Here is a 26,095-nt window from a genome sequence, read left to right as displayed (position 1 = left end):
TACTCACGGAAGATATCGCCTTGAAGGCAGAACGAGAAGTCACGGATGGTCACGTTTTGTCAATAGATTTCGTTAACTGTGTTAATGAAGTGTTCAACCTCACGGATGTTTGTCAATGAGGTTTACCAAGTAATTTAACCGCGTTATCGATGTTCACTGACGACGTTGTCGAAGTGTGCTCCCGAATGCGATCTTTAAGCACACAGAGCGCGCGTCCACCTCCGTCTGTAATGATCGCCGTTGCTAAGGAAGTGACGTCACTTGTTGTTAAGGTAACACACCCCGGAAACCACGTGGTCCACTGTATCCTCTAGGCCTGATTAGTTACACGACTGTCAAATTTTTACTTTAAACTTTCGTAACTTGCAGGAATTCATAATTTTTGGTTCTTTCGGTAAAGTCACGTAGATAGAAAATAACATTTTAAGTTAAGGCAAAAAACCCACGACGTTTCGGTGGCAACACAAGCGGTCTTCATCACGTGTTGCGATCGAAACGTCGTGGGTTTTTTGCTTTTAATTTAATTTATTTTTATTTTATTGTTATTATTTTCTATCTACGTGACTTTACCTGAAAGAACCAAGAATATAGTAACGATTGTACCCTGGTCGCCACGGATGAAGAGGCCGAGCGGGCTCGGTTCAACTGTTGCCAGGTACCTCCACCACTCAGCTCACATCACACACACACAGTGTCCACTATGTAAAAATCAGGCTAAACTAAACCTTTCTAGAAATTACTAAAATAATGCTATAAAAACAATGCAACAGTGATCATAAGAAATGTGATTGAAAGTTAACAATAGCGACATATATAACATATATTACTAAACCTAGCATCCTTCGCTAGCTGCTTGAGTCAATCCATAATAGCAGGAGTAACAATTATGTATGTTGATTAACTGCGAATAACCCAATCAATAACAGATATCCATTGTAATTTACATCAATACATTACCCCCCCCCCCGTCTTCGTATCGGATCTGCTTACAAGTGACGACGTCACATTTATCCCCCGTCTACGTCTATTAAAGACCGAAACAGGGGAAGGATTTCACCACAACTCCGGCTGTCACCTGACGAGGCGGGTTGTTGTTGTAGTTACAGGCGAAACGTCACGGTACTTGAATTGTAAATGTTGTGGGTTTACTCTCCAACACACCGATGTGCTGAATTAGTCACTAATTGGCATGTTTTGTTTACGTGACAAACTTGACTAAGATTTACGCGATCTAACCCAAACAAACCAAAACACCCTCTAATAAGTAAATATTTGTATTAATTCCACGAATGGACCTTGGCCTGGGACTGTGTGGATTGAGAAGTTATGGATGCAGCTTCTGTTTGTGCTGCCATCAGAATGACCAACCAATAAATAAATAATACACACGGATTGGTGACTTCAGTACTAGACCCCCAGTGCTTTTATATTTAAAAGTGTATGTGCTTTGTGGTTGCTTTATTGCGCGTGTGTACGTACTGTGTAACACTTGTTTGAACGCAGGTGATGGGGTTGTCCATGTTGGGTGTCATTACAGCCAAAAACAAGCAGCAGTACGAAGACCAGGACGCCGTGGCCGACCATGAGGACGGAAATTGGCCTTGCCCGGTCACAACGTACGACAGCAGTACAGGTTTCCCTCCACACATGCACACACCTACGAGTTTCCCACTACAGAGACGGAGATCCCCCATATAGCCTTAACAGACTGTTGTGGCAAGTGCTGTTCGCAAGCACCAATGAAGGTCGGCATGGCATACCAGGGGGTAGGTGGCCAACACCACACCCGGCCGCCTTTGTCTCCCAAGTGGTGACGTATTACACACACCGCTCCAGGTATTCATTTGAGGTTGAGTCGACCCAGGACCAGTTCAGATAAATAATCGTTATTTTTGTTGGCCATGAGCGGGACTCCAACTCGGATGTTTGCGGGGTTCGTAGCGTAGCGTACTATCCACTGCGTCACTGCTACCCTCACATAACGCACACAGAAACAACACACACACACAGGGACCCACACTCACGGACACACAGGGACCTGCTCAATATTGAAATGTGCAGCCCTTGTGTGGCGGCCTGCGTTGAATTTGGGCGTTCATCTCGTCACCCATACAAAAGGTCTCGACACAATCAATGGCAGTCCCCCTTGCCCTGCCTGGCACGCACATCGGGCCAGTCACCCCACGCACAGCGCACACAACGTGCGCGTCGCGTATGCCAAATCAAGAGTCGTCCCCGAGTGTCCGGCAAATTGGACCGACTATCCCGGGCCCCGCGCTTCGGGGGAGGCCCCACGTGTAGACATCAGTGTCACATGTAATGCTTCCGGTTTAGTTTGAAGGCATCGGGGGGGGCCCCACGCACCCCCTATGGACGGCCCTGGTCAAAGCACACGGCAGCGCGGAGCACGCGCGTCACGCGCACGGGCCTCGTGCGTCACGGGTACGTGACATCTACAAGGCAAGCACCTGCATCGCGTGGTCATCACTTGTAAGGCATGCCCTTTGTGCATGGGACGTGCGTAGTGTGTGCAACACGTGGCACATGTATGTCACACATGCGCATCGCAATGTGATGTCATGTGTACGTGGACATTTGAATCGCATGTAGCTGTCTGGTGGGCAGGACGGATCTACGCGTGGGCAAGTAAGGGGGTGGCTGAGTAAGACTGATACGGATACACGTCAAGCCACACACTCACCACACACTCACCGGCACACTTACACACACCACATTCACCGCACACTCACTTACCGGCACACTAGCACACTGGCACTCACTGCACACTCACACACCGCACACTCACCACGCACTCGCTTACCGGCACACTGACTGCACATTCACACACACCGCACACTCACTTACCAACACTCTGACTGCACATTCACATACACCGCACTCACACCGCATTCACACACACTCACACACACTCACACCGCACTCATTCACTCACACACACTCACACACACACAAATTTACACACACTCACCGCACACACACTCACACTCACCGGCACACTCGTGTGCAAGCACACTAGTGAGCTTCGACAAAATGTGCTGCACATTAGTGAGGCCACACACCAGCAGGTTTACACATCAGTGAGCTTACACACTAGTGTGCACACACACAGTCGTAAGCTTACAGATTAGATAGCGTACACATCAGCTCACCGGTGAGGTGAGCTACACACTGGTGAGTTAACACACCCACCTGTTTATGTGCGCAAAGCTCTTAACCCTAAACCTAACATATCCCAAATGTCATGGCTAAAGTTATTTTACACACGCACGTGCATACACACGCACGTGCACACACGCATGCGCATATGAAGGCACGCATGCACACATACGTGCACACAAACACACATGCACGCACATGTTTAAACATATACAATTCCATGGCGTTGGACTTGAGACTCCCAGAAGTGGAATCAGGACTCCTGAGTGTGCGATATAGCTCAGTGGGCCTTACTTGGTAAAATTGAAATAATTAATTTAGTTTCAGGATGTAGGGTTCTGAAGATATTTCATCTTTCAGTCCTTTCTGACCGTTTGAGTGTGGGTGAGTGAGTGACAACTACTTATGCATTTTTTATTACAAATACAAGCATTTCCAGCTATTGACATGAAATGTATTAACTCTGGAAGATGATGGTGATACAGGTCGTGGGTAGCGGTAGTGTAGCGTTTAGCACGCTGCACTACGAACCCGGCGACCCGAGTTAAATTCTCGCTCATGCGCAACGCAGGTAACGACTCTCTGAACCGGTCATGGGCCTCCCCTAGGTCGACTCAGCCTCAAATGAGTACTTGGTGTGGTGTAAACATCACTACTGGGGAGACAAAGGCGGCCGGGCGTGGTGTTGGCCACCCACCCCTCGTGGGCCATGCTGGCCTTCACAGGTACTCGCTTACAGCACTTGCCCCAACAGTCTATTCGGGCTATACGGGGAGTCTTTGCTTTGGTGGTGATGATACAGATGGTGATTGATAATACAGATGGTTAGGATGATGATAATGATACATTTGGTGATGATGGTGGTGATGATGGGACTATAAGAGTGGTCCTTGAAGATATTTACTGTGGAATATTAAGACACACTAATATAAAATGTAATCATTAAAGCACAATATATAACATTTGTAATTTCTGTTGAAAGCATGTGCTTATAATGGTCACGTGTATTTGCACGTGGTTGTGCATGAATGCACGTGTTTTTTTTATTTTCTGTATTAGGTGCTTGACGACAGCACTTGGCCCAACAGTCTATATGGGTTGTACAGGAAATCTTTGTGTTTTGATTTACGAATGTTCCATTCACGAAATTTAGTGAAATGAAATTGACAAATTAAGGATACTTTTCGACTTACAAATAGAATTTCAGCGGAAACAATATATCACATGGCACGTGCCATGAGATCATCAAGCAAAAAACTGTCATCCATCCACGACAGTGTAACGGTATCCCCATAGTACAAAAGTAACGCCTCGTCACCTCTCCAGTCATTCCAACATGCAGATCTTTTGGTGAATTCCTTGAAGGTGTTAATTATTTTTGTTTAAAATTGATTATTATTCAACCGTTGTAATATTTGCGCTTTATAATTTTTTGCATTGTGAAATATTGGTGTTTATTTTGGGTTTATAGTAGAAATGACTGTCTGAAACTCATCGCTAGTTTTTCGTATTCAATTAATGGGAAAAGCCCTTCCGATTTACGATATTTTGTTTTGCGTGCGTTTTTCGAAGAACGCATCCCTTTCGTAAGTAGAGGCATACATGTACAGGAATCCATTGCCAACCGCGAATTTACCAATCACGAGATTTTAGTAAACACGGATTGACTACTGGACACCTGTTTACTAACCACGAGCATCTCGCTTTGAGTATTCGCGAGTCACGCCGAGTCGTGAAATCAAAACAACACGATGTACCTTATGGGGGGGGGGGGTTCTTGTGTTTGTTCTTGTATTTGTACGAGCTGTTGTTTGTTTATGTTACCGATGTTTACGGGGAGCGTTAGTGCAGCGGGTTAGCGAGCTGTAATATGAAGCCATAAATCCTGGTTTAATTCCTGCTCATGGCCAACACCAGTGGCAATTATCTGAACCATTCCTGGACCTACCCTCGGCCTCAAATGAGTACTTGGTGCATTGTGAAAACATCAGCACTGGCAGAGACAAACCCCATATGCTGTGCTGGCCTGCATAAGTGCTCATAACGGCACTTACCCAACAGTCTGTTACATGGGGGGATCTTAGTCTTGGCGTGTAAGTGAGAGTTTGTGGACTTTGCATGTTCTTCCCCTGTTGTGCACGCGTTTTCTCAGGGTTCTCAGCTTTCAAAAAAGAACAACCAATTCTAACTGTAAGATATTACCTGCAAATTACTTAAACAAGGATTACACACCGTGGCAACATCGCCCCCTTCTGTGAAAGCTGGACAGGACCCTCCTGCAAAAGAGTGAGACTTCTCTGAATAAACAAATGTAGCACGGCAATCTTTGAGATAATAAAAAAAAACTATTCACCCCTAGAGTGGACAAGGTAGCGAGGGCGATCCTAGCAAGCGAGGGAGCTGTACTCAGACGGAACGGACGACGGCTCCCAGCCGACCTCTTCGCCTTTGTCGATCTTGTCATCGTTGGAGGCCGGTCTCAGCTCTGCGAGGATCGCCTCAAACTTGGGGCGCTCTAACGGCGCGTGGCTCCAGCAGCGGTGCATCACCTTGCGGCTGTGGGGCGAGGGGAGGGTGCAGTGAGGGTGCGAGGAAGGCGAATCGCGCACAAGCTCGGACTGCGGTTTCACCTCTTCCAGTGTGCGTTCGTTCTCAGAATGGTTGAATGAGTGCCGATGATGTTAATGACGTCACAGAGGGGGATGAAGGGGGTCAGGTGGCGAGGGGGGTGAGGGGGGGTGAGTAGGTAGAGGGTCATGAAGGCATAAAATATCTACAGAATGGATTCACACAGCGGCGTCTAAATGCCACTGCATCTCCATACGTAGTGCAGAAACACTGATTATGTTTATCTTGTAGAGAGAGAAGCAGTCTGTGGGTCTCTACAGTGAGGGAAAAAAGTATTTCATCCCCTGCTGATTTTGTACGTTTGCCCACTGACAAAGAAATGATCAGTCTATCATTTTAATTGTAGGTTTATTTGAACAGTGAGAGACAGAATAACAACAAAAAATCCAGAAAAACGCATGTCAAAAATGTTATGAATTTATTTGCATTTTAATGAGGGAAATAAGTATTTGACCCCTCTGCAAAACATGACTTAGTACTTGGTGGCTAAACCCTTGTTGGAAATCACAGAGGTCAGACGTTTCTTGTAGTTGGCCACCAGGTTTGCACACATCTCAGGAGGGATTTTGTCCCACTCCTCTTTGCAGATCTTCTCCAAGTCATTAAGGTTTCGAGGCTGACGTTTGGCAACACGAACCTTCAGCTCCCTCCACAGATTTTCTATGGGATTAAGGTCTGGAGACTGGCTAGGCCACTCCAGGACCTTAATGTGTTTCTTCTTGAGCCACTCCTTTGTTGCCTTGGCCGTGTGTTTTTGGTTATTGTCATGCTGGAATACCCATCAACGACCCATTTTCAATGCCCTGGCTGAGGGAAGGAGGTTCTCACCCAAGATTTGATGGTACATGGCCCCGTCCATCGTCCCTTTGATGCGGTGAAGTTGTCCTGTCCCCTTAGCATAAAAACACCCCCAAAGCATAATGTTTCCACCTCCATGCTTGACGGTGGGGATTGTGTTCTTGGGGTCATAGGCAGCATTCCTCCTCCTCCAAACACGGCGAGTTGAGTTGATGCCAAAGAGCTCCATTTTGGTCTCATCTGACCACAACACTTTCACCCAGTTGTCCTCTGAATCATTCAGATGTTCATTGGCAGGGAAAAAAGTATTTGATCCCCTGCTGATTTTGTACGTTTGCCCACTGACAAAGAAATGATGAGTCTATATTTTTAATGGTAGGTTTATTTGAACAGTGAGAGACAGAATAACAACAAAAAAATCCAGAAAAATGCATGTCAAAAATGTTATAAATTAATTTGCATTTTAATGAGGGAAATAAGTATTTGACCCCCTCTCAATCAGAAAGATTTCTGGCTCCCAGGTGTCTTTTATACAGGTAACGAGCCGAGGTTAGGAGCACACTCTTAAAGGGAGTGCTCCTAATCTCAGCTTGTTACCTGTATAAAAGACACCTGTCCACAGAAGCAATCAATCAATCAGATTCCAAACTCTCCACCATGGCCAAGACCAAAGAGCTCTTCAAGGATGTCGGACAAGATTGTAGACCTACACAAGGCTGGAATGGGCTACAAGACCATTGCCAAGCAGCTTGGTGAGAGGTGAGAAGAGTTAAAGCGATTATTCGCAAATGGAAGAAACACAAAAGAACGGTCAATCTCCCTTGGTCTGGGGCTCCATGCAAGATCTCACCTCGTGGAGTTGCAATGATCATGAGAACGGTGAGGTCGTGGATGGGTATTCCAGCATGACAATGACCCAAAACACACGGCCAAGGCAACAAAGGAGGGGCTCAAGAAGAAGCACATTAAGCTCCTGGAGTAGCCTAGCCAGTCTCCAGACCTTAATCCCATGGAAAATCTGTGGAGGGAGCGGAAGGTTCGAGTTGCCAAACGTCAGCCTCGAAACCTTAATGACTTGGAGATCTGCAAAGAGGAGTGGGACAAAATCCCTCCTGAGATGTGTGCAAACCTGGTGGCCAACTACAAGAAACGTCTGACCTCTGTGATTGCCAACAAGGGTTTTGCCACCAAGTGCAGAGGGGTCAAATACTTATTTCCCTCATTATAATGCAAATCAATTCATAACATTTTTGACATGCATTTTTCTGGATTTTGTTGTTATTCTGTCTCTCACTGTTCAAATAAACGTACCATTAAAAATATAGACTGATCATTTCTTTGTCAGTGGGCAAACGTACAAAATCAGCAGGGGATCAAATACTTTTTTCCCTCAATGTATATGTGCTTTCTTGAGCAGGGGGACCTTGCGTGCGCTGCAGGATTTCAGTCCTTAACGGCGTAGTGTGTTACCAATTGTTTTCTTGGTGACTATGGTCCCAGCTGCCTTGAGATCATTGACAAGATCCTCCCGTGTAGTTCTGGGCTGATTCCTCACCGTTCTCATGATCATTGCAATTCCACGAGGTGAGATCTTGCATGGAGCCCCAGGCCGAGGGAGATTGACAGTTCTTTTGTGTTTCTTCCATGATGCGCACCAACTGTTGTCACCTTCTCACCAAGCTGCTTGGCAATGGTCTTGTAGCCCATTCCAGCCTTGTGTAGGTCTATAATCTTGTCCCTGACATCCTTGGAGAGCTCTTTGGTCTTGGCCATGGTGGAGAGTTTGGAATCTGATTGATTGATTGCGTCTGTGGACAGGTGTCTTTTATACAGGTAGCAAGCTGAGATTAGGAGCACTCCCTTTAAGAGTGTGCTCCTAATCTCAGCTCGTTACCTGTATAAAAGACACCTGGGAGCCGCTTTCTGATTGAGAGGGGGTCAAATACTTATTTCCCTCATTAAAATGCAAATCAATTTATAACATTTTGACATGCGTTTTTCCGGATTTTTTTGTTGTTTTTCTGTCTCTCACTGTTCAAATAAACCTACCATTAAAATTATAGACTGATAATTTCTTTGTCAGTGGGCAAACGTACAAAATCAGCAGGGGATCGAATACTTTTTTCCCTCATTGTATGTGAGGAGTCTGTGGGTCGCAACAGCACGTACGTCTGGAAGTAGGACATTCCAGACTAAGAGGGTTCATAATGGCCGTGTCAACGAGACTGAACCAGCCAGCACAACTCACTGCTAATAACACATCACATAATTCACCCTTAAGCAATTGTTCAATCAATTAATTAAATCACTACAATTAAAATCAAAGAATATCCCAGAACAAACACTTCGCACTCTCCTCCGTCAGCCACCTGCATCGACAATAGAAACGCATCAGTCCAGCAGTGGATAAAACCTGGTGTGGGAGGTATGGGGGGGCGGCTTACACTTGTGGTGGACAGCAGGGGGGTGGCTGCATGCAGTAGCCATCGCAGATCAAGCGGTAGAACTTGTCATCGACTGCCATGCACCAGGGTAAGGGGCCTCTCCTACACCCACACACATCACACTGAGCGGCACACACGTCACACCGAGGAGCACGCACGTCACACACCGAGCAGGTTGCACAGGTCTCCTTTATCAAGACAAACGTGGAGCAGATTACAACTACAACTCTTCTACGCCTGTCACAATGCCCCCCTCTCCCCCCCCCCCCAGTTTATGGGGGGGCGCGGGCCTCACTCCCCCCTTCGCGTCAGCCCCCCCTAATAAATGGTCCGGTTGCATTGTGAATGCACCACTCGAATGACGTGCAGTCCCGTGGCGCACTGTAACGGGCTCGTGATTTACTCAATAAAATTCAACGTAAAAAAATAAAAACGATCCCAAGACATTATTTAAAATAATGTATGGCCATCGTGTGTCAGCATCACAGGCGAAAATTGGCATGTAAAAAAAAAACTTCACTGCGACTCACTCAATTGGGATTGCTCACAGCAAACAGCACTTGACCTGCTTACAGGTTAGGTGCTGAATAACCGTGTGTCACACAGAGAACAGTTGCCACTGAGGCTGCCCTTTTCAAATGCTTGAGATGAGATGTGATTATCGCGTGTAAATGTACACACTAAAATAACGAAAAAATTATAAGCGAACTATTATCGTTTCAGGTGGCAGGGTGGTGCAGCGGTGATCTTTGACCCTCGCAACAAGAAGGGCCTTGGTTAATGATCCGACTGGCACTTTGCGGAGTTTTCTACGTTCTCACCTTTGTTCTGTATGGGTTATCCAGTTTGCTCACATAGCTAGAAAACACACAATCACAATGTAACTGGGTATTGGCCAAGCATCCCAATGCTAAAGTTACCTGCAAATTACTTCATTGGGATGACACTCGGCAGCAGAGCCGGATGATGGCATTGCTGGGGCCCTATACCATTGTCAAGTTTAAGAGGCCCCTTCTATGAATGCCTGTATATTTTTGTCAGCAGAATGAAAATAACTGCTTTGGAGAGTCTTTTTTTCTCACCGATCTTTATTTATTAAGCAATTATGTTAAAACTCGAAACCTCGTGTCCATTTCTTGTTTCGTATTTAGAGATCCCCCCCCTCTCTTAATGCGAGGCCCTAAGCTGCAAGTGTGGCCGGTGTGAGCTCGCCTGTGATGAATCACACGTATAATTGTGCACTCTAATTTTCTATGGGTGGCCAGGATAATTTATTATTATTTAAGTGAATGCAATGATGATCAGGGGATTGGATCCAGAGCCCCACGTACACAGTAGAGTACAAGGGAACGCCCACAATACAGATTTGAGCTGACCTGCGGATTGAGAAATTTAACGGTTTTGTGACGTGGAGGGTGTTTCTGATCGCTATTATGACCGTCCTGTCCCGACGGGAGGAGAGAGGACAGGGTGGACCGGCTGCATGAGCTTACTCTCCGGCACTTCACAGCACAACATCGCCTCCCTACTGCAAAAATACTTGGCAGGACCCTCCTGAAAATGAAAGTCTTCGGAATCAGTGAGGCCTGTCCTTGGGAGGACAGGCGTAGTCTTGGTCGTCACAAGCGAACATTTGTTTCTCCACATGAATTTGTATCCCCGGGTTACCATCAGGGCTGGGCGCTGCAAGCTTAGCTTCTGAGATCTGATGAGACTGGCCGTTTTTTAATAGGTAATTTCGGCATCTGGAGCCCAAGCATGCAACAACTTTATGCAATTTCTTGGTTATTTTGGTAAAGTCACGTAGAATGGAAATAAAATAATAAAAATAAAACATAATAAAAAATAAAATTCTCACGACGTTTCTGCCAAAACACAAGTAGCCTTCTTCAGGTGAAGGAACAGAACTGTCGGGACGACAGCGCTTCAATAACTGCTGCTAAGATTCGCAGCGTCTTTTAAGCTAGGTTGGAGAGGTAAAGCGCCTTGACAAAGGAGTTTACATATCAAACAGGAGAATTTAGCATTGCAATCGCTGTGTTAAAGTGTTGGATCAGCAGCGTGTTAAAGTCAGAAATAAGCATGTAACTGGGAGATTAGCATGATGTTAATGTGAGGGATTAGCATGCGACTGGTCACGGAAATAGCTATGTTAAAGTCAAAGTTTCCATCTCAACAGAGGCATTTAGTATATGGATGCTAAAGGACTGCAACTACCCAACTATTATACAATTAACCGATGTGAAAAAAAAACTAACTAGAAACTTCATCAATATAATAAATGCACTCAATATGTTCTTCAATATGTTGAGCTATAAACATAAAGTAACTGGGTATACACTACACTATATAATGAATACCATATAGTAAAGGAATTAATAAAACTAAAATATAAACTACATCAATGTTATTAATAAACTCTATATACTCTCCAATCAGCTGAGCTACTAACAATAAGTCATTATACATTACAATGACATATGGCGAAAAAATGGGTGGCGGTTTTTTCCTTCTTTCCAACGTTAGCACCACGGAGAGCGACGAGCCTCGTTCAGATGGACGAGTCCATCCATGCTCGGAACGGAGGAGGGGGGAGAAACAGCCACGATGTGCTGCTCTGTCCTGTGTTGCGTTACAACCATGCCATAAACTAGACTACTATACATTGTAACGTTATACCTTCCAATCTAAACTACATTGTATAATATCGTATACACAGCCCAATGTAAGCTTGAACATTATGCAGTATATTTATATGTCTTCAACTAAACTTTTTCCTACATTACACGACTATACACCGTAATATACACTACCATAGACAAACCCACCCTTTAATTACACAATGCGTTACTTTACACTACCCTATACTTTAGACTGTAAAATGTTAGACTTGTAATATTACACTATGTATTATTCTACCAACCCTACTGTATACCACACTGCTGTATATTCACAATACAATTACGATACTATATATTGCCTTATGAATTATGTTAAACATTACAATGTTATACTATTTATTATTATATAACATGCTATAAACCATACCATTGATCGTCGTGTGAAGAGGCAGTGCCAGCGAATGGACTGCAGTCTGAATGTCACCATAAAATACAATCAATTAAGAACTGAAATTGTTTATAACGTCTTTCCAATGAAATTTTGATTTAAAGCTTTCGTGACTGCAGTAATTCATATTCTTAGTTCTTTCGGTAAAGTCACGTTGAAGGGAAACAACAAAATAATAAAATATATATAAAACAATAAAAATTCTCACGACGTTTCGACCATAACACAAACCAATTCCTCGACCACATCAATTCCATACACCCAGCCATCAGATTCACCATGGAGGTCGAAAAAGATGGCAAGCTACCCTTTTTGGATGTCCTAATTAAAAGGAGACCTGATGGTTCAATGAGCCACTCTGTCGACAGGAAAGCTACGCATACGAATGCTTACTTAAAACCGGATTCCCACCACCATCCATGCCAGAAGAACTCCCTCATCAAGACTCTATACCATAGAGCCCAATGCATTTCCGACCAGGAACACATTGCCAGTGAACTTAAGCACGTACACCAAGCTCTCAAGGCTAATGGTTACTCCGACTACACAATCCGCAAAGCCATCACCCAGCCATGAAGAAGGATCCTCTTGAGGAGCCATTCAAAACCATCACCTTACCCTACATTGCGGGGGTCACAAAAAAGATCTCCAAAATCCTGAATAAACACAAAATATAGGTCCGATTCAACACAGTACATAAAATCCGTGATCTGGTTCCGTCTGTAAAAGATGTGGTTCCAGACATACAGTACCCGGGCGTCTACAAACTAAGTTGCCTCTGTGGTAGCAGTTACAGTGGAGAAACCAAACGACATATCTGGGACCGCATCCGTGAACATAAAGCAGACTTGAAACACGGTAGGACGAGCACCTCAGCCGTGGCAGATCACTGTTATAATTCAGTGGGCTCACATGACATTGACTTCTCCAAGACGGACTTTCTCTGCAAGCCATCCGGCTACCATGAGAGATTCGTTCATGAGGCCATCCACATATACAAACACAGCAACAATTTCAACCGAGAAGATGGATTCTGGCTTAGTAACCATTGGAAAGAAGTTATAAACCATTTTGGTACTTAATTGATTGTATTTTATGGTGACTTTCAGATCGCAGTCCATTCGCTGCCACTGCCTCTTAATACCTTTCACACGGCGCTCAATGGTATGGTTTATAGCAGGGGTGTCCAAACTTTTTTTCCCGAGGGCCACATACAGAAAAATATACGAAGGATTGGGCCACTCACTACACGTGAGGTATACTGCCTCACTTCTCATGCACTAATATTGTCAAAATCAATCAAATGCAGGTAAATTACGTTTGATTATTGAACATGTTTGAAGAAAAAAGCCTCAATCATAGCTCTTCATTAGTAGATTTTAATTTTATTTTTTACAAAAAGGTTGGCAGGTAATTCTCTCAGTGACAGCCTCAGATTGGTTCTTAGGGTGCTGATCCCCCTTCATTGTCCATATGAAGGGAGAGACAAGAAGACAAATAGGGGATGTGGATATTTCAAGCTTATTACACAAATAAATTATTGGGCTTGTTAACACATCAACTAACGTTTGTTAAAAAAATTCTCATCAACTTTAATTGACTGAATTTATGAAGTAATTGGGCTTATTAACAAATGAAAACGGTGTGTATATTTTAACTCACCTGTAATGGGAATAATGTTACGCTCAGTGGGAGCAGTGATGCTGCGCTTTGGTCTGAAGGATAGCTGGCAGGTCAGGAGTAAGTTTGGTGGTTGAGATGCGAAGGACGTCACGGAGATGGCTGTCGGTCGTTCTGGTTCTCAGCCTGCTTTTGTTCAGCGTTAACAGAGATAATGTCCGCTCACATATGTATGTTGTTATTATTCTGTCTCTCACTGTTCAAATAGACCTACCATTAAAATTATAGACTGATCATTTCTTTGTCAGTGGGCAAACGTACAAAATCAGCAGGCGATCGAATACTTTTTTCCCTCATTGTATGTGAGGAGTCTGTGGGTCGCAACAGCACGTACGGCTGGAAGTAGGACATTCCAGACTAAGAGGGTTCATAATGGCCGTGTCAACGAGACTGAACCAGCCAGCACAACTCACTGCCAATAACACATCACGTAATTCACCCTTAAGCAATTGTTCAATCAATTAATTGAATCACTACAATTAAAATCAAAGAATATCCCAGAACAAACACTTCGCACTCTCCTCCGTCAGCCACCTGCATCCACAATAGAAACGCATCAGTCCAGCATTGGATAAAACCTGGTGTGGGAGGTATGGGGGGGCGGCTTACACTTGCGGTGGACAGCAGGGGGGTGGCTGCATGCAGTAGCCATCGCAGATCAAGCGGTAGAACTTGTCATAGACTGCCATGCGCCAGGGTAAGGGGCCTCTCCTACACCCACACACATCACACACCGAGCGGTACACACGTAACACCGAGGAGCACGCACGTCACACACCGAGCAGGTTGCACAGGTCTCCTTTATCAAGACAAACGTGGAGCAGATTACACCTACTACAATACGCCTGTCACAATGCCCCCCTCTCCCCCCCCCTCCAGTTTATGGGGGGGCACGGGCCTCACTCCCCCCTTCGCGTCAGCCCCTACTAATAAATGGTCCGGTTGCATTGTGAATGCACCACTCGAATGACGTGCAATCCCGTGGCGCACTGTAACGGGCTCATGATTTACTCAATACAATTCAACGTAAAAAAATGAAAACGATCCCAAGACATTATTTAAAATAAAGTATGGCCATCGTGTGTCAGCATCACAGGCGAAAATTGGCATGTAAAAAAAAACTTCACTGCGAATCACTCAATTGGGATTGCTCGCAGCAAACAGCACTTGACCTGCTTGCAGGTTAGGTGCTGAATAACCGTGTGTCACACAGAGAACAGTTGCCACTGAGGGTGCCCTTTTAAAATGCTTGATGAGATGTGATTATCGCGTGTAAATGTGCACACTAAAATAACCAAAAAATTATAAGCGAACTATTATCGTTTCAGGTGGCAGGGTGGTGCACCGGTGATCTTTGACCCTCGCAACAAGAAGCGCCTTGGTTAATTAATTATCCAGTTTGCTCACATAGCTAGAAAACACACAATCACAATGTAACTGGGTATTGGCCAAGCATCCCAATGCTAAAGTTACCTGCAAATTACTTCATTGGGATGACACTCGGCAGCAGAGCCGGATGATGGCATTGCTGGGGCCCTATGCCATTGTCAAGTTTAAGAGGCCCCTTCTATGAATGCCTGTATATTTTTGTCAACAGAATGAAAATAACTGCTTTGGAGAGTCTTTTTTTTCTCACCGATCTTTATTTATTAAGCAATTATGTTAAAACTCGAAACCTCGTGTCCATTTCTTGTTTCGTATTTAGAGATCCCCCCCTCTCTTAATGCGAGGCCCTAAGCTGCAAGTGTGGCCGGTGTGAGCTCGCCTGTGATGAATCACACGTATAATTGTGCACTCTAATTTTCTATGGGTGGCCAGAAGAATGGTGATCAGGGGATTGGATCCAGAGCCCCACGTACACAGTAGAGTACAAGGGAACGCCCACAATACAGATTTGAGCTGACCTGCGGATTGAGAAATTTAACTGTTTTGTGACGTGGAGGGTGTTTCTGAACGCTATTGTGACCGACCCGTCCCGACGGGAGGAGAGAGGACAGGGTGGACGGGCTGCATGAGCATACTCTCCGGCACTGCACAGCACAACATCGCCTCCCTACTGCAAAAATACTCGGCAGGACCCTCCTGAAAATGAAAGTCTTCGGAATCAGTGAGGCGTAGTCTTGGTCGTCACAAGCGAACATTTGTTTCTCCACATTAATTTGTATCCCCGGGTTACCATCAGGGCTGGGCGCTGCAAGCTTAGCTTCTGAGATCTGATGAGATTGGTAGCCGTTTTTTAAAAGGTAACTTCGGCATCTGGAGCCCAAGCATGCAACAACTCTATGCAACTTCTTGGTTCTTTTGGTAAAGTTACGTAGAATAGAAATAAAATAATAAAAATAAAACATAATAAAAAATTAAATTCTCACGACGTTTCGGCCACAACACAAGTAGCCTTCTTCAGGTGAAGGAACAGAACTGTCGGGACGACAGCGCTTCAATAACTGCTGCTAAAATTCGCAGCGTCTTTTAAACTAGGTGGGAGAGGTAAAGCGCCTTGACAAAGGAGTTTACATATCAAACAGGAGAATTTAGCATTGAAATAGCTGTGTTAAAGTGTTGGATCAGCAGGGTGTTAAAGTCAGAAATTAGCATGTAACTGGGAGATTAGCATGATGTTAATGTGAGCGATTAGCATGCGACTGGTCACGGAAATAGCCATCTCAACAGAGGCATTTAGTATATGGACGCTAAAGGACTGCAACTACCCAACTATTATACAATTAACCGATGTGAAAAAAAACTAAGTATAAACTACATCAATATAATAAATGTACTCAATATGTTCTTCAATACGTTGAGCTATAAACATAAAGTAACTGTGTATACACTACACTATATAATGAATACCATATAGTAAACGAATTAATAAAACTAAAATATAAACTACATCAATGTTATTAATAAACTCTATATACTCTCCAATCAGCTGAGCTACTAACAATAAGTCATTATACATTACAATGCCATATGGCGAAAAAATGGGTGGCGGTTTTTTCCTTCTTTCCAACGTTAGCACCACGGAGAGCGACGAGCCTCGTTCAGACGGACGAGTCCATCCATGCTCGGAACGGAGGAGGGGGGAGAAACAGCCACGATGTGCTGCTCTGTCCTGTGTTGCGTTACAACCATGCCATAAACTAGACTACTATACATTGTAACGTTATACCTTCCAATCTAAACTACATTGTATAATATCGTATACACAGCCCTATGTAAGCTCGAACATTATGCAGTATATTTATATGTCTTCAACTAAACTTTTTCCTACATTACACGACTATACACCGTAATATACACTACCATAGACAAACCCACCCTTTAATTACACAATGCGTTACTTTACACTACCCTATACTTTAGACTGTAAAATGTTAGACTTGTAATATTACACTATGTATTATTCTACCAACCCTACTGTATACCACACTGCTGTATATTCACAATACAATTACGATACTATATATTGCCTTATGAATTATGTTAAACATTACAATGTTATACTATTTATTATTATATAACATGCTATAAACCATACCATTGACCGTCGTGTGAAGAGGCAGTGCCAGCGAATGGACTGCAGTCTGAATGTCACCATAAAATACAATAAATTAAGAACTGAAATTGTGTATAACGTCTTTCCAATGAAATTTTGATTTAAAGCTTTCGTGACTGCAGTAATTCATAATCTTAGTTCTTTCGGTAAAGTCACGTTGAAGGGAAACAACAAAATAATAATATATATAAAACAATAAAAATTCTCACGACGTTTCGACCATAACACAAACCAATTCCTCGACCACATCAATTCCATACACCCAGCCATCAGATTCACCATGGAGGTCGAAAAAGATGGCAAGCTACCCTTTTTGGATGTCCTAATTAAAAGGAGACCTGATGGTTCAATGAGCCACTCTGTCGACAGGAAAGCTACGCATACGAATGCTTACTTAAAACCGGATTCCCACCACCATGCATGCCAGAAGAACTCCCTCATCAAGACTCTATACCATAGAGCCCAATGCATTTCCGACCAGGAACACATTGCCAGTGAACTTAAGCACGTACACCAAGCTCTCAAGGCTAATGGTTACTCCGACTACACAATCCGCAAAGCCATCACTCCAGCCATGAAGAAGGATCCTCTTGAGGAGCCTTTCAAAACCATCACCTTACCCTACATTGCGGGGGTCACAAAAAAGATCTCCAAAATCCTGAATAAACACAAGATCCAGGTCCGATTCAACACAGTACATAAAATCCGTGATCTGGTTCCGTCTGTAAAAGATGTGGTTCCAGACATACAGTACCCGGACGTCTACAAACTAAGTTGCCTCTGTGGTAGCAGTTACATTGGAGAAACCAAACGACATATCTGGGACCGCATCCGTGAACATAAAGCAGACTTGAAACACGGTAGGACGAGCACCTCAGCCGTGGCAGATCACTTTTATAATTCAGTGGGCTCACATGACATTGACTTCTCCAAGACGGACGTTCTCTGCAAGCCATCCGGCTACCATGAGAGATTCGTTCATGAGGCCATCCACATATACAAACACAGAAACAATTTCAACCGAGAAGATGGATTCTGGCTTAGTAACCATTGGAAAGACGTTATAAACCATTTTGGTACTTAATTGATTGTATTTTATGGTGACTTTCAGATCGCAGTCCATTTGCTGCCACTGCCTCTTAATACCTTTCACACGACGGTCAATGGTATGGTTTATAGCAGGGGTGTCCAAACTTTTTTTCCCGAGGGCCACATACAGAAAAATATACGAAGGATTGGGCCACTCACTACACGTGAGGTATACTGCCTCACTTCTCATGCACTAATATTGTCAAAATCAATCAAATGCAGGTAAATTACGTTTGATTATTGAACATGTTTGAAGAAAAAAAGCCTCCATCATAGCTCTTCATTAGTAGATTTTAATTTCATTTTTTAAAAAAAGGTTGGCAGGTAATTCTCTCAGTGACAGCCTCAGATTGGTTCTTAGGGTGCTGATCCCCTTTCATTGTCCATATGAAGGGAGAGACAAGAAGACAAATAGGGGATGTGGATATTTCAAGCTTATTACACAAATAAATTATTGGGCTTGTTAACACATCAACTAACGTTTGTTAAAAAAATTGTCATCAACTTTAATTGACTGAATTTATGAAGTAATTGGGCTTATTAACAAATGAAAACGGTGTGTATATTTTTAACTCACCTGTAATGGGAATAATGTTACGCTCAGTGGGAGCAGTGATGCTGCGCTTTGGTCTGAAGGATAGCTGGCAGGTCAGGAGTAAGTTTGGTGGTTGAGATGCGAAGGACGTCACGGAGATGGCTGTCGGTCGTTCTGGTTCTCAGCCTGCTTTTGTTCAGCGTTAACAGAGAGAATGTCTGCTCACATATGTATGTTGAGCCGAACAGACTCATCATTCGTTTTGCATGGCGTCTCGTCAGAGGAAACTTGGCCTTTTCCAAACTCCGGTAGAAGTCAGGTAGGGAGAGAAGCTGATGCTGATTCTTCAGAGAATCATCACACTGAATTTCGATCAGTTCTAATTGCAGACTCTCCTCCACTTCTTTTGCATCCATTGAAAACGGAGCCGCAAACAGTGTGATTTCCTTCTCAATGACAGAAAAATCTTGGAAGCGCTGACTGAATTCTGTCATGAGAGATGTGATCACAGACACATATTCTCCCATTTTTGCAGAGAGCTTGGCATTTGGAAATGCGCATTGATTTCGGTCAGCGTGGGGAAGTGCGCTACATTGAAGTTGCGCAGTTGTGACTCGAAGAGACGGAGCTTCGCACGGAATGCTTTCATGTGCACATACAGCTGTGGTACCAGCTGCTCTTTGCCTTGTAGTCTCTTGTTCGGGGTGTTGAGATGCTCAGTGAGATCAACTAAAAAAGCCAGGCCTGCCAACCATAAAGGGTCACTGATCTCATGGAGAGGTCTGCCCTTTTCTTTCAAAAACTTGTCGATATTTGATCTCAGGGAATAAAACCGCTGCAGCACGGAGCCGCGACTGAGCCAGCGCACTTGAGAATGGTAGAGTAGGTCCCCGTATTCAGCATCGACATCAGAGAGGAACGCTTGCAATTCTCTGTGGTAAAGCCCTCGGGCCATAATTTTTTTTGACATTTTTCACAACTGTGTTCATCATATCGCCAAGCTGGATTATCTTGGCACAGAGGGCTTCTTGGTAGATGATACAGTGCATTTTAACAGTCTCACCTCCGCTCTCCTGCACCTTGGCACTCACCATAGAAGCCATTCCTTTGCGCTCGCCTGTCATTGCTGGAGCCCCATCCGTTGTAATTCCACACAGCTTGTCCCATTTAAGTCCAGCCTGGTTAATTGAATCTGACACATCTTCAAAACATATCCTTCCCAGTTGTTGTCCCCTTTAGACTCCGAAGATCAAGCAGTTCCTCCGTAATGCAAAAATTCTCATCAACTCCCCGCAAAAAAATTAACAGCCGTGCAGTGTCCGTGGCATCTGTGCTCTCATCACATGCAATCGAGTAAAAATCGAAAGCACAAGCTTTATCTGACACTTGCTGTTTTAAGTTAGCCGACAAGTCTTCAATTCGCCGCACAACCTTATTTCTGGACATACTAACATCGTTAAAATCCTGCATTTTCTCCAGGCACATTCCCACGACTTTAGTGAGGCACTGTTTGATGAAGTCACCGTCTGAGAAAGGTTTCCCGTGTAGGGCAATGAGTTGAGCTACTTCATTGCTGGCTATTGTTGCATTTTCTTGAGCTTTGTTAGCACGGAAAAAAAACCCTGCTGCTGCGTTAGCAGGCTAGCTTGCCATTTGCTTTACCTTCTCTCTCCGCTCGGCGCCAGTGTAGGACGTGAAGGTCTGATGTTTCGTTTCATAATGCCGTCGTACATTGTACTCTTTCATCACGGCAACACTCTCATTACAAATCAAACAAACACACTTCCCCTTGGTTTCTATGAAAAAAAATTAATTTTTCCACCGAGTCTGAAATTTTCTGCACTCGCTTGCAATCTTGCGTCTCTTCGGTTCCGGCATTTCTGGTGACCCTGAGCAAATGTTTTCTTCGATTGCTTGCTTTGTGGAGACGCTGCCTTGTTCAAGACAATAGCGCCATCTAGTGTTTAAATTAAGAAATGCAATACAGTGGGCCATAGTCCATTATATTTTTAAACTTTGATACGGGCCAATTAAAAATGGATGGCGGGCCGCAGTTGGCCCGCGGGCCGTAGTTTGGACACCCCTGGTTTATAGCATGTTATATAATAATAAATAGTATAACATTGTAATGTTTAACATAATTCATAAGGCAATATATAGTATTGTAATTTTATAGTGAATATACAGCTGTGTGGTATACAGTAGGGTTGGTAGAATAATACATAGTGTAATATTACAAGTCTAATATTTTACAGTCTAAACTCTAAAGTATAGGGTAGTGTAAAGTAACGCATTGTATAATTCAAGGGTGGGTTTGTCTATGGTAGTGTATATTACGGTGTATAGTTGTGTAATGTAGGAAAAAGTTTATTTGGAGACATATCAATATAATGCATAATGTTAGAGCTTACATTGGGCTGTGTATACGATATTATACAATGTAGTTTAGATTGGAAGGTATAACATTACAATGTATAGTAGTCTAGTTTATGGCATGGTTGTAACGCAACACAGGATAGAGCAGCACATCGTGGCTGTTTCTCCCCCCTCCTCCGTTCCGAGCATGGATGGACTCGTCCGTCTGAATGAGGCTCGTCGCTCTCCGTGGTGGTAACGTTGGAAAGAAGGAAAAAACCGCCACCCATTTTTTTCGCCATATGGCATTGTAATGTATAACGACTTATTGTTAGTAGCTCAGCTGATGGAGAGTATATAGAGTTTATTGATAACATTGATGTAGTTTAGTATTTTAGTTTTTTATTAGTTTACTATATGGTATTCATTAGATAGTGTAGTGTATACCCAGTTACTTTATGTTTATAGCTCAATTTATTGAAGAATATATTGAGTACATTTATTATATTGATGAAGTTTCTACTTAGTTTTTTTCACATCGGTTTATTGTATGATAGTTGGGTAGTTGCAGTCCTTTAGCGTCCATATACTAAACGCCTCTGTTGAGATGTAAACTTTGACTTTAACATAGCTATTTCCATGACCAGTCACATGCTAATCCCTCACATTAACATCATGCTAATCTCCCAGTTACATGCTAATTTCTGACTTTAACACCCTGCTGATCCAACACTTTAATGCAGCTATTTCAATGCTAAATTATCCTGTTTGATATGTAAACTCCTTTGTCAAGGCGCTTTACCTCTCCCACCTAGTTTAAACGACACTGCGAATCTTAGCAGCAGTCATTGAAGTGCTGTCGTCCCGACAGTTCTGTTCCTTCACCTGAAGAAGGCTACTTGTGTTGTGGCCGAAACGTCGTGAAAATTTTATTTTTTATTACGTTTTATTTTTTTTTATTTTTTTTCCATTCTACGTTACTTTATCGAAAGAACCAAGAAGATGAATCCCTGCAGTCACGAAAGCTTTAAATCTGAACTTTACGCAATTAAAAATCATAGTGTAAGATAAGACTAAAATCGTTGTCTGCTGTGAGGATCTTCTGTACTCAGGGCCCCGAATGTTTGTGGCAAGTGAAAGTTTGTCTCAGCAAAATATAAGATTTCTCACAGTAGCATACCGTATGACCACACGTCGCTCTGCACCTTGTAGAGCCCATGGAACATGCTTTCTGAAGACATCCACTTTACAGGCAGGGGCACCTAATGGACATGACCGCATGGCCACAAGCACAACAACAATACGTTCAGTAAATTCAGTTCAGGCCGATGCATCGCGATTCGTCATACGTTTTTTTGCGTCAGGCCACATTCATCTGGCCAAATTAGCGTCATCTAGCCCTCCACTACCCTGAAGGGTTAAATGTGTAGTGACATCACGGGATGTCACTGTGTAGTGCCGGCCCTATTGACATCGCGGATACCACTCTGGTGTGGGTGTAGTACCGGCCCTAGAGGGGCTCGGTCAGCGCTGATTGATCCCGCTGGATGGCATCACGCTTGGCGTGCAGTGCCAACCCAACAGGATAGGGTGTGGGAGTGCCGGCCGTAGGAAACGGGTTACTAAATGCCATGGCACTCTGGTTGAACCGAGAGGACACGTGACCGGTTAAATCTACAAAGGGGCCCCAAGTGGGGGCTAGGGGTGGTCACGTGGTCGGGGTCCAGATCCTGCTGCTCGATGATTCTAGAAGGTGGTCATGGCCAAGGGCGGAGCCAGCCACGCCACAGAGAATATAAGCTGGGTCCCCCAGAGGGACCGGCGTTGTTGTTCATCCTGAAGAACCTTTGTCTACGTCTACGTTCTACCGAGTCTCCAACACATGGACTGGGACCCGAGCTGTGGTCCCGTTCTGTCGTAGCTAGTCATGTTGTAATTAGTGTAGTTAGCCTGGTGGTCACCACCACAGGTTGTTATTCTGGGCCAGTTACCCCGTGTACCACACGGGGGGGGGAGGAGGAAGGGGATTTGTGAAATTGCATCCATATTTTGAACTGTCGGCAGAGCAGGGAGATTGAATCCAATTGCCGACCTCTGGATTGCAAGTCCAGGGTGGGAGAGCCATTGCACCACCGTGTGTGGCAGCACCACCCACTCTTTTTTTCTTAGGGGCTGTGCAAAATAAAATAAAAACATTGAGTACAATTAAAGTGATGGGCCTTCCATTCCGATGATGGTGATGACATTGGCGATACTGATAATGATGCTGATGATGCTAAGTAAGGTGAAGGACTCACTTTGCCCTTCACCACGTAGTTGGGGTCAGTCTGGACGTTCCGTGCCAGCCCAAAGTCGCAAATCTTGGCGATGTGTCCATGCGTTACCAGCAAATTCCTCGCAGCCAGGTCGCGGTGGATGCACTAAAAAAAGAAAATAATTCCATGTGTGGCCTTCAACAAACTTGGGGCAACTTCTGTGAAGGTCGGCCACGGTACACGACGGGGTGGGTGCCCAGCACCACGCCCGGCTGCCTTTGTCTCCCCAGTGTAGATGTTTACACACCGCACCAGGTACTCATTTGAGACTGAGTCCATCTGGGGAGGCCCAAGACCGGTTCAGATAATTGTCACTGGTGTTGGCCGTGAGCGGGAATCGAACTCTGGCCGTTGGGTTCGTAGCACAGTGAACTAACCACTGAGCGACCACTCGCCACCCAGACAGACATATTAAGGGCAACAAAGACGTGCACCACAGACACAGTCACATACAAAGACACAGTTAAACACGCACAGTCACAGGGATACAGTTAAACATACTCTTTGGTTCTTTCGGTAAAGTAACAGGTATAAAATAAAACAAATCACGAGATACATACAGAGAGACACAGAGACAGGTTAAAATCATCACGTATTTTCATCATTATGTTCCACCACTCTTTCAACCGAGGAGAGAGGCTCACTGCTGATTCACTCATCTCGCGACTCACGTTCTTGTGAGCGAGGAAGGCCATACCGCTCGCGACCTGCTCCGAGAAGCTCGGGAGGTTGTCCACCCCGGATGGAGTAGAGTCGCTCACGATCGCTTCTCTCTCCGACGACGACGCCTCCCAGCCTGCGGTGCACAAGGAAGCCCGGACGATTCAGAAATGCCCTAACTATAGAGTATCTATACTAGATCATCGATTATTCAGCGGCTACGGGGGGGAAGGGGACGCCAAATTTTTTTTAACAACGCCGGATATTCACTACATAATAATTTAAAAAAAGCTATTTTTTTGCACATTCTTGCATAGCATTGTTTTTAAATGTTGTGAATGTTTTGTTGTCTTTTAAATTAGTTTACTATATGAAATTGGTGTGAATAAACATACAAATACACAGAAATAAATATCCTACTGTAAAATGTAACCTATTTACTGTACCGCACTTACCAATCCAATATCGAAGACTCTGAATGGAGTGATGTATATACGTGCAGTATTGTCATTTTTTAAAGTTGTATTTAGTGTATAATGTACCGTCCGTAATATTTAACACTGAAATGAAGTCGGTGGCCGCTCTGGTTAATAACGCGGTCTACTTCGCAGTAGACACAGTTAGAGCGAACACGTACATGATTAGAAAAAGAGAGTCGGCCAAGTGTTGTGTGGTGTAATTACCCAAATTTGAGAAATTTACTCGCAAATTATTCCATCGGGGAAGCTGCCTAATAACATCACAAACCCACTTGGCAGGGTAAAGCCCGCTTGCAAGGCTGTGGCTGCACAGGGGCAGCTGCCCCCAGTCCATGGAAACTGGTACTGATGTAGTTTACGAATCGCCATGGGCGGCATGGTGGCACATTGGTAAGTAACCCTTGCGCCTTGCAGCAAGAAAGCTGGGTTTGATTCCCGACTCGGGCGCGTTTCGGCGTGGAGTTGTCATCTTCTCTCCCCCTGTTCGTCAGAGTGTGTAAGTGCAATGAAGTGTTTGAGTGAGTGTGTGAGCGAGTGAGTTAGCGTGAATGTGTGAGTGTGTGAAGATTGTATGTTCTCCCCCTCTTCTGGGTCTCCTCCGTGTTCTCGAGTTTCCTCCCATAGTAAAAAAAATACCCAATACAACGAGTCTGGCATTGGGCAAAACATCCCAATACTGAAAAATCACCTGCAAATTACTCAATTGGGACTACACAGTGACAGCAAAAACTTTGCAGGACCCTCATGAAGAAGTCTTGAGTTTTTGCACAGTAAACAAATGTAATAATAAATCTTGACTTAAAGCTTTTGTAACTGCAGGAAGACATTCTTTGGGTCTTTCGGTAACGTCACGTAAATAGGTTCAAATGAAATAACCAAAAATAACAAAAAACTACGACGTTTCGATCACAACACAAGCTTTTGTCATCAGGAAGAAAAAAAGAGAGGGGGACAGCTGCTAAGGCAGACAGTCTGACTTATCTCAACCGGTGTTGTCCCTATCCTAGGTAAACTCTGTCTTAAATGAGTACCTGGTGCAGTGTGTAGACATGAGCACTGGGGAGACAGAGGTGGCTGCATGCGCGTAGTGCTGGCCACCCACCTCCTCGTGGGCCACGCCGCCTAACAGCAGCACAGTCTGTTAAGGCTTATTTGGGTGATCTTCATCTTTGTTGTACGCTTGTGCCATCTTGTGTGTCCGCTGTCACAGATTCCAGGCTACAACCCTCCGGAGTCCACCCCATGGGGCTCCCCTTCTCCCCGGCCCAAAAAACCCAGACAGTACTCGTGCATCATGCATGCGGTGTCAG

The 26,095-nt window shown here is 44.2% G+C and overlaps 1 long non-coding RNA gene across 1 annotated transcript; it reads left to right on the top strand.

The window, feature by feature from the left end:
* Positions 1–130: 130 nt before the first annotated feature.
* Positions 131–26,095, top strand: LOC142924720 (uncharacterized). Its single transcript, XR_012941790.1, has 3 exons — positions 131–655; positions 1,538–1,616; positions 25,996–26,095. It is a non-coding gene; the product is annotated as an uncharacterized LOC142924720 (long non-coding RNA).

Source organism: Petromyzon marinus, chromosome 16, assembly GCF_048934315.1.
Source record: "Petromyzon marinus isolate PM22_M1 ecotype Great Lakes invasive population chromosome 16, UKy_Petmar_22M1.pri1.0, whole genome shotgun sequence".
NCBI classification, from domain to species: Eukaryota; Metazoa; Chordata; class Hyperoartia; order Petromyzontiformes; family Petromyzontidae; genus Petromyzon; species Petromyzon marinus.
Note: the sequence above shows the minus strand (reverse complement) of the source record. Positions and strands in the feature narration are given on the sequence as shown.